Raw genomic sequence first — 16,094 nt, 5'->3', positions numbered from 1 at the left:
TTGTGGAACAGATTTGTAGAAATTCAACAGTACATTTGCATTACAGCACCCATTCACTACAGAGGATCCACTGGTGAGCAAGTTATGTAATGCTACATTTTTTTAAAAGGGGGTATATTTTCAGGAAACTTAAAGTTTTGGGTATACTATTCCTTTAATAAGTTTAACCATCATATAAATAATGCATTTGAAATGTCAAAATAATTGATTTGTCTTCCATCATATAAGGCCAAAATCTATGCCCATTATCTCAAATGAGCAAATATGGTTGCCCATAAAAGGAAGATGTGGGAATGCTTTAATAATTTTTTTGGAATGAAACATATGCTATTTTAGAAACCCAAAACGACATCCACAAATAAATTGTTTTCCAGTTGAGAATAAACTATTTATTTTCCTGGAAAATGCTGACTTACTTTGGCTGTGATGAATTGCAATAACTGTTCAGACAGCTTGAACAACTACTTTCAGTATTTCAGGCCTATCTATCAAAACAGCCTTTGTCATTATAAACATACCTCCGCACCTCAATAAATAAATCATTTATCAGAACGCTTGTCCCTTATCCAGCTGCTCTTTGAATGTGAGTACACCTCCTGACACACACAACTGAGAACATATAATGACACCATAAAAGGTTTAGTCCTGCCACTTTCAGCAACATGCTAAAGGTTAAAACCACATGTTGTCAAAGATGAGACTGGCTTGTGTGCTGTAGCACTCTGGAAATAAAACTGCACTCTTTAACAAAAAAGGTTTCAAAAGGGGGGTTTCGCTTCAAGAGCAGAGGTGTCAAACTCAATTCCTGGAGGCCCTGCAGAGTTTAGTTCCAACCCTACAACATGCAAATAGAGATTCAGCAGTCATCTCATTTAGCATGCAGAATACCTACTAAATCATTTTATACTGGGCGTGTGAAATTATGGGGGTTGGTTTGGGCTTCACTTAACGGGTCTACTATTGTCACTCACTGACAAGGCCTGTCAATCTTCAAGAATGCCTTGAGTCGAGAGTCACCTTAAGAATAGGAGACCAGAAAAGGTCTGTCAATGGCTGTGAGAAATGACTGATTTTGAATGGAGTGTTGGGGGGAGATCAGGAATGCCTGTGAAAGGTCAAAAATTAAATATGTTTTGTATAGAGCAGAGAACAGTGCGTAGTAGAGCTCACTGGCAGATAAAGGTGTGACTATTAAAGTGTTAAATGGGTTACTCGAAAGCAGTGTTGGGAAGGTAACTTTGGAAATGTAATAGGTCACAGATTACAAGTTACCTATTTAAAATGTAATAGCGTAACTATTTCAATTACTTTATTAATGTAACTGATTATATTTGATTAGGCTACTTTTCGAAATTTCTAATGAATGTTTTCAACTGTTAATCATTTGGAAACATTTAAACGCAGGCAGGGTTAACCTTACAGCACAGTGTGTTCTCAACACTGATTACTGTCCAGCTTTCAAGATTATAATCATTAAATCATTCAGTTTTAAAGCACAGCAACCACAAAATAAGACGTTAGCACCTCTTTTTTATTTTGAGACCGAATAATTTATAACAAGATAGTTAAATAGCTTTGATAAATTAAATTAAATATTTGCATAGCTTCGACAGGACACAATGGCACCTAACAATGCCTTGAAAAAAAAAAACAGTTAATATAAAAAATAAAGCACAAACCCAAATAGGACAGTTACATTTATTTTGTAATTAAATTACGTCATTCAGTTAGGCCTACATGTAACTAGTTCAAAACAGTCATTTAAATACTCAAATGGATTTTTTTAAAGCAGAATTAATTAAACCCTGTTAAAAATAATACAGTTTACAACTATACAATGACTTTGCACCTATATAGTGGCCATATCAACCTCAATAGTTCAGCAATGTTAAGTATAGGAAAATTAAATATGGCCTCAAATGTATTCTGAAATACAATAACACCGGGAATTTTGTTTTCCATGTATGCCTTGTGTTTCAAGAAAGTAAAAAAAAAAAAAATTGTTACACATCTGTACCTTAGGTATGGATGGATTTTAAGAGGGCTATCACGGTTTGCATTTGCCTCTGAGCTGGACAATTTGGAAGAAGTAAAGCAGATACTTAATTTGAGCTTATATTTGGCGTAAACAACATGTTTGTTTTTTTTTTTAATTCAAGCAGAGCCTTTATGAAGCGCTCGGATCAGTTTGAAACAATTTAGGGAAGAAAAAAAACAAAAAACAAACAGCAACAAACTGACAACTTAAATAGGCTTATGTTTTTGTTATTGGCACCTCCAACACAAAACGTTATTGGTAGATTATTTACATGGACAAAAAAAAATCAAAAATTGAAAATGTGTGAGATATGGTATTTTTTTGGTACCATACAGGTCAGTAGACATTTAAAACAACTAACATTTTTGTGTGTGTGTGTGCTGTTTATTGTACTAGTATTTTTATACACGTAAACACGTCTGGCGAGCACTTTTAGCAGGACCTATACATATATATTATACATGGTAAATGGCTCCATCTGCTGGTTATTCATAACATCCAGTTTTGTCTTCAAGATTGCTTTGGTTTGTTAATGCTTTGTCCAACCGAAGGATAGATGTATAATATTTGTGCATTAAAACGAGAGTTTATGATGTTAATATTGTGAACATTATTTTTATATAACCGATTCTTCAGTGGAACACAAAATTATATTCTTTGCAAAATATTATGAAATGAGCCTCAGTGAACATTCACTTGCATATTTTTGTTGACAACCGTGAATGACGACTGAGGCTTTCCTTCTGTCTGACCTAGCTTTTAATGTTTCAAAAAGAAAATCATACAGGTTTGGAAGAGTAAACTCGACAGATTTCATTTTTTTTGGTGAATAACTTTATTTCATTTGGGGATAATCGTGGAAGTTGGGCACTGGACACAAGAAGGCGCCATAATACAAGGATTCAGGAAAAAACGTATTTATCGGGCTTCTAATACATTTTTGTCGTTGTAGATCGGAATTCAGGAACGTTTGGTTTGCGGCACGTTCCAGATTCGCTTTGTAGACTTTATGATAATATGAGATCATTTTTTTGTTGTTTTTTAGCAGTTTAAATGCCCCTACATAGTTTCCACTCTTTCTTAGACTCCAAATATTGTAACGTTACAGGTAATCAGCAAAATGATAATATATCTGGTATTTGTTAAATTTAATATGGACCGAACGATTATAAAATATATTTTAGCCTACAGCGCCTTTCTTGAAATACACAACGCAATTACAATAAGAAAAGGCTGAGTATCTTTGTACGAGCTGTTTGATTTTACTGCGTTTTTGAAGGCTGTAATTAATTTTTCTGAAGGGACATGACGTCTGTTCAGATGAATAGCTGTCCATCTTTTGCTTACAAATCCCCATTTAAATCAGTGAAATGCCACTCAGTCGTTGCGTATATAAGAACGATAATTTGAAGTTAAATCCGTAGATATTTAATTGTATTGTGTGTCGCATTGTCCTTTCCCCCGGAAATATAGTATCCTAATTTTAAACACGCGAATCGCTGTTTATATAGAAAAAATGTGTATTACGCTTTTAATAAGGTTTTTTGGTGTACCGTTGATCGTAGGCTACTAAAATGAATTTACTTTGTACTTTATAACCCAGAGCATTACAGTGACTCTAAATAGTTTTTAGTCACATATATATATATATATATTGGCCTATATAAATCTAAAGTAATATAGCAAAATACACAAACATTTTGTTGTAGCTTGTATTTTTTGTAATAAATATATGACAGACAGATTATGCAATTCTAGTGTTATAAGTTGTACAAATGATTATATAGGTAAAAGTATTGTTTTATATATTTAGAAAAATAATTAATAGCTATTTTCCAACAGAAATTGCATTTGTTTCCCTTAAAAATATTGCTTTATTTTCAGTTCTAGTTTGTACCATTTTCCTTCGAGGACTGTGGTCTTTATTCCGAGCCACTGGAGTATTTGCAGGGACTCATTTTCACTGTGCCCCCTTCAGCATCTCCAATGTCTGTATTAACATGATAAAAATAATAATAATAAGACATACATATCAGACATATCAGTGTTATGATTCTTAGTATTGATCAGCTTGATCATTCAGATTTTCTTGTGAACCTCAATCATTATGTATTTAGTAAATTGAACTATTCTTCTTCATCAAATGCTATGGGAATATTAAAGGACCTGATCCAAATTTTTTTATCTTATTGATCCAAAATGACGAACACAGTGTTTGAACAGCAACGGTAGTAGATGCACTACATGGAACCTAAATGTCACTGTATTTCTGAGGGTCTTCTGTTTTAACATTTTATTCTGCTTTCTAAGAATAATGTACTGCTAATCTCAGCAGATGCTGTCCTTTATCTAAACAAACCTTTAATACAGCTGCACCGTTTTGTAATTAAAGGGCTAATAGAGGTGGGGGTTTGGTTTCTTGTGAATGGGATTGAGTCTGTCGGTCATGTCTGTGCATTTGAATACATGTATCATGAATATGCATCTCTTAACCTAGAGCATTAGAGCTGTGGTTGGTCAGTGGAACCATCTAATTAATGCAAGTTTTGACTTCAACTGCTGAGCTCTTCTTGAGTACCACAAATAAAATTTTTGTCTATATATCAGAATAGCTCCTTATATGTTCAAAGTTAAGAGATAAAATGTGATTAAAACAACATCTATTTCAGTTTTCATAAATTAGCAATGCTATTTTTTTTTGATTGTTTGTTTTCAAAGGCAGGACTTTTAATTCATTTACTTTTCAGCCTGATTAAAATGAACAGGACAAGATCTTACTCATAGCACAATTAAGTCTAATTTGAACGCAGCAGTATATAGTTAACCTTCAGAAAATTTCCACAGGGCTTTCATTAGCTGAAAAGTATTAAATCCATTTTCATAAATGTATTACTCCCTTCATAAGAGGGTAAAATAATCCTTGCTAATCACAATGTAATAAAAATTGTCATATTTTGTTGTACATTTGGAATTTCCATTTCTGATTCCCAATAGTCTGAGTCAGGCCAAATGTACTGAAATGTGCAGCGTTCACATCTGTTTTCAAGCCTTCAGAGTTAAAGGCCAAAAAAAACAAAAAACAACATAAATATACATATTTTCAGTCAATGTCTACTCTGCATTCTCCAGTTTTAATTGAATATGTGGCTAGAGTTATATACTGAAACCTTAATTTAAAAGCAAATTAATGTAAGTTTCACAAGGACAACGGAGGTGGCAAAGTGATTTTTTTTGCTAATTTGCAAAGATACTTAATATTGAGACCTTCAATTTTAGATTAGCGCAAACAGTATAAAATGAGATATGCATAATATTTTTTTTTATTTTTTTTTAGGAAATTACCCATTAAGCTTTGAAATGCTTTGATGGCAATCGTACGTTTTCGTTGCAATATGTCAGCATTGTTGCAGTCGATTCAATATATTTTAATTGCAGCAAAGGTCGTTTGTTGTTTTGGAGTGGGATTGCGATTTGAAAATGCAGAGGGGAAAAATGTCAAGATTTTCCATCTCTGACAAATGCACCCTCGACAGTGATTGGCCATTTATGTGTTCCTCCTGTCTGTTGAATTGTTTTGAAGTTTGTGTGTTCCCCTTTAAGAAGGGGGCTCTTTGCAGCTGAAGAATTTGCTCTCCTGTCGCTGTGAATGGGGCCCGGGCAGGAGCTTAGCGAGGGGCCCAATGTTTTGTTCTGTTACACTTCAATAGGGCGTCAAGCAGGGTTTGGGCCTGACAGCCTGTGGATTAAAGGCTCTTACCAGAATCTGTTCGCCCCACCCCCTGACCCGCGCACTCCAACAATAGCCTGAAAGAAACACATTCTTAACTCTTCAAGTACTAAGTTGTAATTTGCAGGTGGCTATAGCCTACCAACTCCCTCTAGTCCGAGACGATAAGGGTTATGGAGGAAAAAAAGGAGGGGGAAAAGGGTGTTAGTAATAGCCCACCTCCATTTTTTACACCACTTTAGCATTCGTATACATTTAAAAATATAAATGAATTTCTTGTCGATCTGAAAATCAAACTAGAACATCTTGAAGTGCATCATTGGACGATAGACTTGATTTCAGAAAGGTACATAGTGTTCTTCTAATCCCTGCTATCTTTCCAAATTGTAAAAGATACACTGGATGTCAACAGTTTGGGGTTAGCAAAGCAGCCGTTGTTAACAATAGCCAGATGCCTGTTCCGAGCAAACAGCGATGCTCCCAGGGGCTGTAGCGATGACAAACATTTGTTGTTGCCTTCTGTTTTGACAGCACTTCCGAACCCTGGGAGAAGCCAGGAAGAAACAGACTTTTGTTTGCAAAATATTTGACACTAGAGATCTAGATGGTAATAAAACCATGCAAAAAAATTGAAAAATTTATTATAGTTACTATTCTTATTCAACAAGTATTTTTAAGGTCCAAATGCGTTTAAAATAGATGGACCACTAGGTGGAGCTATTTGAAAGTTCCTCAGCAGGAACAGAAGTACACAGGTGATGGGTTTGTGAAGATTTTCTGGGTTCTTCTAAGTTAACTTTTTTATGTTTACATGTTGGTTCAACATGCAGTGTTTTAAGATAAAATCAGTTCTCAATCATTCATCATGTCAGCTAAAGTTCTAATAAACATGACTAAAAATGGCCTTAACAATTGCTCTTTCTGGTCACATCAATCAGAGTATTTTTTCAAGTGTGCTGAAATAACGTCGAGAAGCTCTCTCGTGGTCCAGCAGAGAGGAGTCAGCTGGGTCAAGCCTTGCTCATCTTTATAGTCCCAGTCGGGTGTGTAACACCAGACTACATCTGGCCAATGATTCAGAGTGTCAGAGTTCACATCGCGCACTCGTGCACACACACACACACACACACACACTGTGGGCCGATTCACGACCCTGCCACTCTTTCTTTTCTGGTCAGATGATCGGTTTGATCAACCTTATTTAAAAGGTTTTACACTGAATGCTCTGTTCATTCAGTTCCACATATCCTCGGTTTCGAATGGTCCGGGTCCAGGCCTGAAGGGACCCAAGCAAAATGTTTTTATTTATGGGGAAAATGGCATTGCTGACATTGCATATTGGCTCTAATTGCGTGCGAGGTCAATGGTGTTTTTGAAAACTTCTCCTTAAAGTGGCAGCCTTTCAAGAGCAGCCGCCTTTTCCCCTTCGTTTTCCTGTCACCAGTAACAGAACACAGATGTGGCATGGGGTAGCAATTCCACCTCTATTTGTTTTAGGGCTGATCGAGTTATTTAAAATGTTTGCAGTCCTGAAAAGGGCTAGGGAGGGAGAGATGGGCTGCGTACACGTGCATGTATGTGAGAAAGAAAAGGGGAGAGAGAAAGAGGGAAGGTAAAGTGTGTTTATGGACCCTTGGCCAGACCAGGTACAGCTAGTGACAGATATGTAAACAGCTCGAGCACACTAGACACATACTGTGAAAATAAAGTAAAGCAGCCAGATTTTAAATGACTTCTGTTTACTTTGGGATGTTTCCTAAAACTGTTGAACCGCTAGTTAATTTTCTCATATGCATGTCATAAATCCTTTACACCTGCTTAGTTTGTAATACAATCTTTAGCTTGTTATGAGATGGTCAGTGTATTTTTTTATTAGTGTCTGGTTGTGTTATAATTTTTTTTTCTGTTTAATAATAACAGTAAAATACTATTTTCATAGTAGTTCATAACATGTATTATTACTAAATAAATAAAAAAATATATTTTTTATTAGTGTTTTACTAATTAGTGTTATTATATATATATATATATATATATTTTTTTTTTTGCATTGTCATATAATGAAAGTAATGTTACTAATACTACTACTAATAATTTATTATGCAGTGCTGTTGGATAATAATACTTTTTTTAATTATTATTATTGTAAGAAATAATAATAAAGGTTATAATAATAGTACAATATTTATAAATGCGCAAAGAGTTTAATGCAGGGTTTATATACCAATGCATCACTTGAGACTTTCTTCTTATAAAAACTTTATGAAATCACTTTTGACTTGATTTTTTATTTTTTTATTTTTTTTATTTTAGACCATGTATGTGAAGCTTAGTACACATCGAGGTGCTTTCAAAGGCACTTTACAAACAGCCGACTGTAACCTTCAAAGAATGAAAGAAAGAATCCAGGCTGCAGTGAAATCTAATCCAGCCACAGCTCTAGCTACGTGTTCCCCTGCCCCACTGCTGAACTCTAACCTCTGACTTTGTCTGGGTCAACTAACCTTGCTTGAGTTATAGACAGAACACATCTTGCCTTATTCTGGTCCTCTCTCTCTCTTATCTGTCCAGCGTGTCTCCATTGGGCTGGCAGGAGAAGAAGGGGGGAAAATAAATCTACGGATTGGGGACCTTACTTGCTCACAGCAGAAATGTCAGCGAGACATTAAACAGTGAAAAGCTGGGTGTGCTTTCATAGTACAACCTGTCTGTTTTCCCTCTTATTTTTTTTCCAGCCCCTCATATCATCATTCTTCCACTGAACCTTTCACTCTGTAAATGTCCTGGTCATTTTCCAGGCTTTTTGTTGAAGTTATGACTATATGAATGGGTGCTATGAACCAGTAACATGGTCAGTATTAATATTGAGCCCTCAGACCATTTTATTTTATCATTTTATTTTATTTAGTTTTCTTTTCCTTTCTTTTATTATGCACGACTATGAGGTAGATCTAATGATCAAATAATTTAATAGTTTAAAGACAAAATAGCACTAGCATCATTCAGATCTATTTTATTTAAATACAAATGAAATGAATGTAATTTTTATTTAAGTTTAGATTTTTTTTTTTTTTGCTTTAAAGGTATGATCGAAACCTAAAGCTGACGTACTTGGCTTTTTGTCAAAGATAACCACGCTCTGGCTTTGCCAGCTATGATTCGCGGTTAGCGTGAAATTTCTACTTGCGTTTATAGTGATTACAACTGGTTGCGTTTGATTAGGGGCTGCTATAATTGGCTGACATTAGATTTGTGGCCGCATGCTGCTGCTCAGCAGGTGGTCCTGGCATGGACTGTCATTGTTAGGATAGAGGCAGCCATTATGTACGGAAGTGGTGATCAGGAAGTCCTTTTGCCCAAAGCAACGGCTCTGTGGCGCTCTCCTCTAGAGACCAAAAACAACAAACTTTCCAGACAAACACAAACACATAGGCAGAGCTTAGGCATGTACCTGCAGTCCTCCCCCTCTCTCTACCTCCTAACTATAACCTCGCCTTAATTGAACGTGATTCATGATCCTCCTTTCTTTTCCCCCTGACGAAGTGCTTTTGTATGCATCCTTTAGTTCCAGGGCCAAAAGGCCCTTTAGTGCCCTTCAGGCATTTCTTATTAGTGTTGTAACATTATACCTTCTTTCTCCCACCCTCCTTCTCTCCGCAGACTCAAACCAGCTTTGAAACTCATCCTGGACTGGTTCTTTAACAGCACCTGAGGGCGGGAGCCAGCAGGTTATGTGTCCAGGTCTTTCTCGCACACCTTCCTCGACCCCATCACTCCCACCCGAGAAGGTAAAGGCGCTTTGTCAGGGAAGTGTACACAAGCAGCCCTTGTTTATTTTATTGAATGTTTATTTCATTTTTTAACGTGCCACTCAAGGCTCCGAGGAGATGCGTGTGTACCTTTCCTCCACCCGTGTAAACACAGCATATTTCGCCACTCGTTTCCCGCTGTAAAAAGTTTATATCTGTAATCTGTTAAGTCAGATATTTTAAACAACATCTCGCTGTGTTTATAAATGCTGCCGGGCCGCTGTAATGAATTTACGGTAATGCGTTTTTGTTTTTTTTTGTCTTCACTATCACTACAAACCTTTTGCGGACGGAGCCAAGAGAAAATCCTGTAAGATTATTTAGGTTTGAAATGAAAACAAGACCAAACGACTGAAATAGAAAACGGTGGTGTGACAGACAAAAACAACATGAGCGCAAACACTTCTGTGTGTAGGATGAAATCAAACAAGTGGTGGAAGTGTGTAAATCTGTACTCACACTGATGAGGTGATTTATGAAGGATGAACACACTGTTATAGATTATTATGACCACCGCCAAAGTCGTTTTTCATTGTGAAATATACACTGAAGATGATTTAGACAATTTTTTTTTTTTTTTGGCACTCATGAAAAGTGTGTATTTAGTATTCAGTCTGATTTTCATTTGTCAGTTGTGGGCAACTTAAAATTAACACTTTAGGTTGCATTAACAGACATCGTGTGCAAATTATTCATCAATTATCATTAAATGTTTGATAGAGTTTTCACAAATAATGTTTTAAGTAAAAAGAATAAATTCTATTGAGATTCAATGGGAGGCTTCTTTGGTTGTTTTAATCACTTATCATTTCTCTGTCATTTGTCATGAATCACTCTCAGGCTGGAGTGGAGTTGCTGTATGTCCGATTGCTTTTCTACTATTGAAAGACACTTATCCTGCATTTATTGACTATGTTGTGATGAATGAGTGATGAATGAATAGCTACCCATTTAGTACAAATGACGACTATTGCTTTAGGAGGTGACATATTCGTTCAAGTGCTAAACAACACAAATAATTATTTCTGAATCTTTATCCATGTTTATCCATGTTTTGTATGAAGTTCAGTGTGACTGGGAATTTTTCACATTGACCTACAAAAAGCTGCTTAGTTTGATAGAGATTCAAACATCAGTCCTCTATTGACTGTAGAGAATGGACCTTTTTTGCCTGCAAAATTGCCCCAAGATTTTGTTAATGTGAATGCACCTTTAAAATTCCAATTCATCTAAAGCTCAAATCAGATCCAACTGTCCTGCAGTGGAAGACAGGGTTCCCCGGGGTCCTTAAAAAGTCTTTAATTTAAGTATCAAATTTATATAATATAATAATATTTTATTATGAAAGTGAAAGTGAAAGTGACATGCAGCCAAGTATGGTGACCCATACTCGAAATTCGTGCTCTGCAATTAACCCATTCAAAGTGCACACACACACACACAGCAGTGAACACACACACACACCCGGAGAAGTAGTTATATGTTATACTTTAGATAATAATATGTAATATATTTTAAATAAAAATATATATTATTGTATATAATATCTATATAGAGATGTTATTTCCTGGGTCCAATAGATGGCTGGTTTTCGTGCACGTCAAAGTCATTGACAGATTTTTTTATTTATTTTTTCCAGTCTTTGAAGCATATTTCCTACATTACTTCTTTTATTCATTTTTTTTGTTCAGTCGTTTAATTTAGATGTGTATTTAAAAAATACAAATCTGCCCTTAAAGGTGCCCTTAGAGCACTCGTAGATCTACAATGATTTTCAAGTGCTACTTAAGCTATGATGCTTTTGGGAAACAGACTGTAATATTAAGATCAGTTGTATGATCGTTTTGACGAACTTCTTAGGCTTACGAACAGTCACAAGTTCCATCAGAGCGACACAAAGAATAGTGGACGTGTGACTAAGGAGGGAGTCGTTCTTCATATTCCCTCAGATGTGAGGGGCCGTATATTAAGGCAGTCAAATTGTAGTGTGTGGATGATTGGTGGCAAGAACCTGGACAGGGAAGATTGCTTGTGAGAGTAGCCTCGCATTAAGCCTGTCAATGTACGAACAGTTCACAGGAGAGAGCTATAATTAAGCCTCCCTCATCCAGGAGAGGCTCTCCATTATATTCAAATTAAGCATGAGTGATTTTGATCAGTGTATTCTGAAGGTATATGTGTGTTGATAGCCTTGGAGAGGCATGGGATTTCATCTCACCGTGTCAGACAAACACAAGAAAGAGAGAGAGGGTGACAGAAACAGTCATTTTTTGAGAAGATTCAAGACACCGTTCCCTTTTGTTTGGATTATGATCGTGGTGTCTCGTAAAGTTGTGGAAAATGTCGGAGGGCCTGTCGTCACATCCGTCTGCGAGTGTGTGTTCCTGTGCCTCAAGCCGACTGATTTGTTGCTGTCACAGGGAGTGATAAAGCGATTCCTCTTCCTGAGTGTTCACGACCACATCTTCGCAGAACAGTTTGTTCATTTCAATAGCCCGGGGACATAAAGAGCGCGGGCGAAGTGGCGAAGTTCCTCCCATAAATCTGAGCTGAAATATGACTTCTCCAGCCTTTTCCTCACAACTCGAGTGTGGAGGCATGCTTGAATCTGACATTAAATGCCCCTCTCGTCTAAATGTGCGCAAGACTGATGGCGGAAAAGTTACACTTCCAGAGCAACAGATAGTGAGCAGAAGGTGCAAGCTTTAAACAAGCTGTATGAATTGTGTTCAAGTCCTTACTGGTTTATCTGTCCAGGAGAGCTATAAAGAACAAGAAACAGACTCTGAGGCAATAAATTTGACTATTATTTGTTGGCCAGAGCGAGTATAACATATCTTTGTTGAATATGTGAGTGCATGGGAGTCACCTTTACATAAAAGTCAAGTCACAAATAAAGTTTAAGCAATATCATAATTAGAAATGGCTGCATTGTACATTAACATACCACTGTATTCTCATTAACTTCTGATTTGAGAAAGAGAGTCGTTTTTAAACTTGTGACCCATTTCGTTTGAAAACTAAATCTTGGGATTTTAAGATCAGTGGATAAATGCATGGATCAGTAATTATTAAATATTTATATTAAATATAAAAGGAAGTCTCTCCAAGGCTGCATTTATTTGAACAAAAATATAGCACAAACAGTAATTGTCACGGAGTGTGTCTGTAGACAAGCGCATGATGCAGATGTAATCCACCAAACAGTCTTTAAATCAAACAGAAATTCGGGAGAATAACCAGGAGAATGGCCAACCACAAACATCTAAGCGCAAACTAACACGGGACAAAGGAACTCAGGAAAACACAGGGATTAAATGAGCAGAGACAAACGTGATAATGAATAAACACAGGTGGAACTAGGTCAAGGCAGGTAGAACTGAAAAATAAACGTGATTAATTAAATATTATCAACAATCTAATATAGCTTTTTTTATTTTCATGTTTTAAATGCAATTGATTTCTGTGATGTCAAAGATTGATTTTCAGCAGCTATTACATAATAACATGATCCTTCAAAAATAATTCTGATATGCTAATTTGGTGATTACGAAACATATCTTAATGTTTAAGTGTAAAAAATGGTTGTGCTGCTTAATATTTTTGTGGAAACTTTGCGACATACATTTTTAGAATTCTTAATCTATTTGATTCTGATGAAACAAAAATTATATATATATATATATATATATATATATATATATATATATAAACAGCATTTACTTATATAAGTCTTTTTTACTTTTTTTATCTTCACCATAATTGTTGATAAAAATCATAACAAATTAATTATTGCACAATCAATCAATCAATCAAACTGAACCCTAACTTTTGAATGTTATGGCTTGTTGGTCCGATGGAACTGTTTTTGTGTTGAGTTTGAGGGGTTCCAGGATCTAATTCAACATAATTTAAGTTCATCTCATAATACTTTAATAAACTTGGAGTGTGGTAACATTTGTTTGAATTTTCTTTTGTGTTTTTCCACAGAACAGATAGCTGTGCAAAGGTGATGTGGGGTGTATATCTGAAGCCATCTCAAAAACCTTTAAAAACACATCTTGTTTCCTTCTGTTCTGCATATTTTTCTTTTTCCGTTTCCCGTCTAGCACAAGTATGTGTCTTATGATCATAATCAAATGAACCTGAAACCACCCTAAATATTCAGAGCTCCCTTAAGACAGACTAAATGACTAGTTGTTCAGGAAACTCAACAACTGTTTAATTTTGAATATATGTTGTTTTACACATCCCTAACATATTCTCAATATGTGCATATGTAAGTGAACCACTGAGAGAGAGACAGGTAAAGAAAAAAATGAGCGGTAGAGACAGAAAGCGAGAGATTGCTATCTATCTACATTGAAAAAGAATCCACCGTCTTAGGTTTCTGTAGGAACACAGTGCTTTTGTGTTGCATGGCTGGCTCTCGCCAACACTAGTGTCTTACAGGCTGGCAAATTAAATGCGCTGGCTTCCTCCAACCTCGCTTTCCTCTCACACTAATCTTGCCGTATTACCTTCCAGGATCGCCGTGCTGTTTTAATATCTGTCACTACCTTCCTGGATTTTACGAGTGTGCTTCCTCCCCTTTCATTTGTCCTCTTTTTGTTTGACTAGCCTGTCTCACCCTTTTGTATAATTCTGTCTTTGTTTGATGGGAGAAATGAGAGTGATTTCAGGTCTGGTCTCTGCTCTATCTCCGGCTGTTTTTCTCGTCTGTGCCCAAGCTGTCGCTTGGAGAATGCACCCGCTCTTTCGCCGACAAGTTGGTGTAAACACTCTGATTGCACTGCTAACCAGTCTCGTGGAGCGCCGCACCTGTGTTTCATTGGTAACGGCCTAGTAACAGGTTCGTCATTACAAAGGAGGTAATCTATTAGCCTTAATGAGGCCTGGCGGAGAGACGCATTGATTTTTGAATGCCTGTGATTACCGTCCCACTCAGAGAGAACATAATGTCTCCAGCCAACAGTAATGCTAGAAACCACCACCGCAGTCCTGCAGGGCCTGCTAGGTCATGAAGACATTCATTATAAATTCATAGACTGTTTGGACAAATGGGAGCATAATTAAATTTTTCAAACATAGTATTACTGGTATTTAAACAATAAGCTGCTGTATCGTGCATTGCAGTGAATGATTACATCGTATCCTGTGTACGTTAATATATAATATTCCACCATGACAGGCAGCATTCAGAAAGTGTCCAAAACATTCAGTATGCTGCTGAAATTTCATGAAGGCCTTTTCTTGTTTCTTTTTTTTTGCACTATATGTACTTGTATATTTCAAAGCTCCTATCTTGTCATGAATCAAAGCTTTGCCTTGTTATTATTGTAAAACCTGAAAGGCCGGAGCAGAACTAATTCGATATGCCCTTGTTAGTGAAGGCCGTCAAATAGAGTGTTTGTACCTTGGAAAAGCTTCATGGAATTGCGTTCCACTATTTAAGCTGGGCTCTTGCCATTTTGATGTTTGCTTTTATGTCCTGGGCATATTATTTTGTTATTATTATCCGAAACAAGACACACAAATTGAATATTGTATTTAAAAGTCAATTTCATTGAGGAGATTACGCAAATCAGCCTTATTCTTTTCCGTCTCGCCTGCCTCCACCTTGATGCATCTCTTAATTTACACTGGTTTACTCTATTCATTTGCCAGAGCCTTGCTGGGGATCTTTTCATGTTTTGCGCCCAGCTTGCGTTCTTTCCTTTTGCATGGTTATGGCATTTGTGTTTGTTCTCTTCCAGCCCACCGCCCTGAAAATCAAACCTTAAAAGCAATTACCTGCCGACATTTAATGTGCTCAAGCAAGGTGAATTTCATTTCGCCCTGACTGACTGAAAACCCTTAGATGGCAGCTGCCTTTTCGGCATCGCAATAAAAGCACCGCGCACTGTAACGAGAGCGAAAAGCGTGAAGTATTCCTAGGGTGTTATTGGTCATTTTTATGGTGTTTGGCCATTTTGGTCCTAAACTGCAAATCCTTATGTGGAATTTCCTTTATTGGCCCTCATGAAGGTCAGCCAAAGATCTCTGCGTCGGGGAAACTATCAAAGCCCATGCCTGAGCCTTTGGGGGTCTGGGGTAATAGCCCTCCTGACCAGGGGAAAAGAGAAACCCCTGATTGCTCAACATTTTACAGAGCACATGTTTGTCATTAACACGTCCTACTATGGTAGTTACAGATGTGATTAAAACAACCTGGGAGACAGGTGGGTCCTGGAGCCCCTGATTTGCAGGCTCTTTGTTCTGGGCCTGCTCACATTCTGTGACCGCTTGGGTTTTGGGGGGTTTGTTGCGATTGGGTTCGGGTTGGGTGGAAGCACAAAGCTGCATTTTTCCCCTGTTGAGGCCCCACTCATCAATTTTAGCCCTGACCTCTGGGTATTTATTTTTCCCTTGCTCTTTCTTTTTTTTCTTCTTCTCTGTTTTCATCCATCCCTTGGAACTTGGTGGTATTTCATTTTGGAGGTCAGGAAGTCTCATACGGTGAGTGGAGTGAATCGTCTGG

The sequence above is a fragment of the Carassius auratus genome, chromosome 11, assembly GCF_003368295.1.
Source record: "Carassius auratus strain Wakin chromosome 11, ASM336829v1, whole genome shotgun sequence".
NCBI classification, from domain to species: domain Eukaryota; kingdom Metazoa; phylum Chordata; class Actinopteri; order Cypriniformes; family Cyprinidae; genus Carassius; species Carassius auratus.
This window is presented reverse-complemented; position numbering follows the sequence as displayed.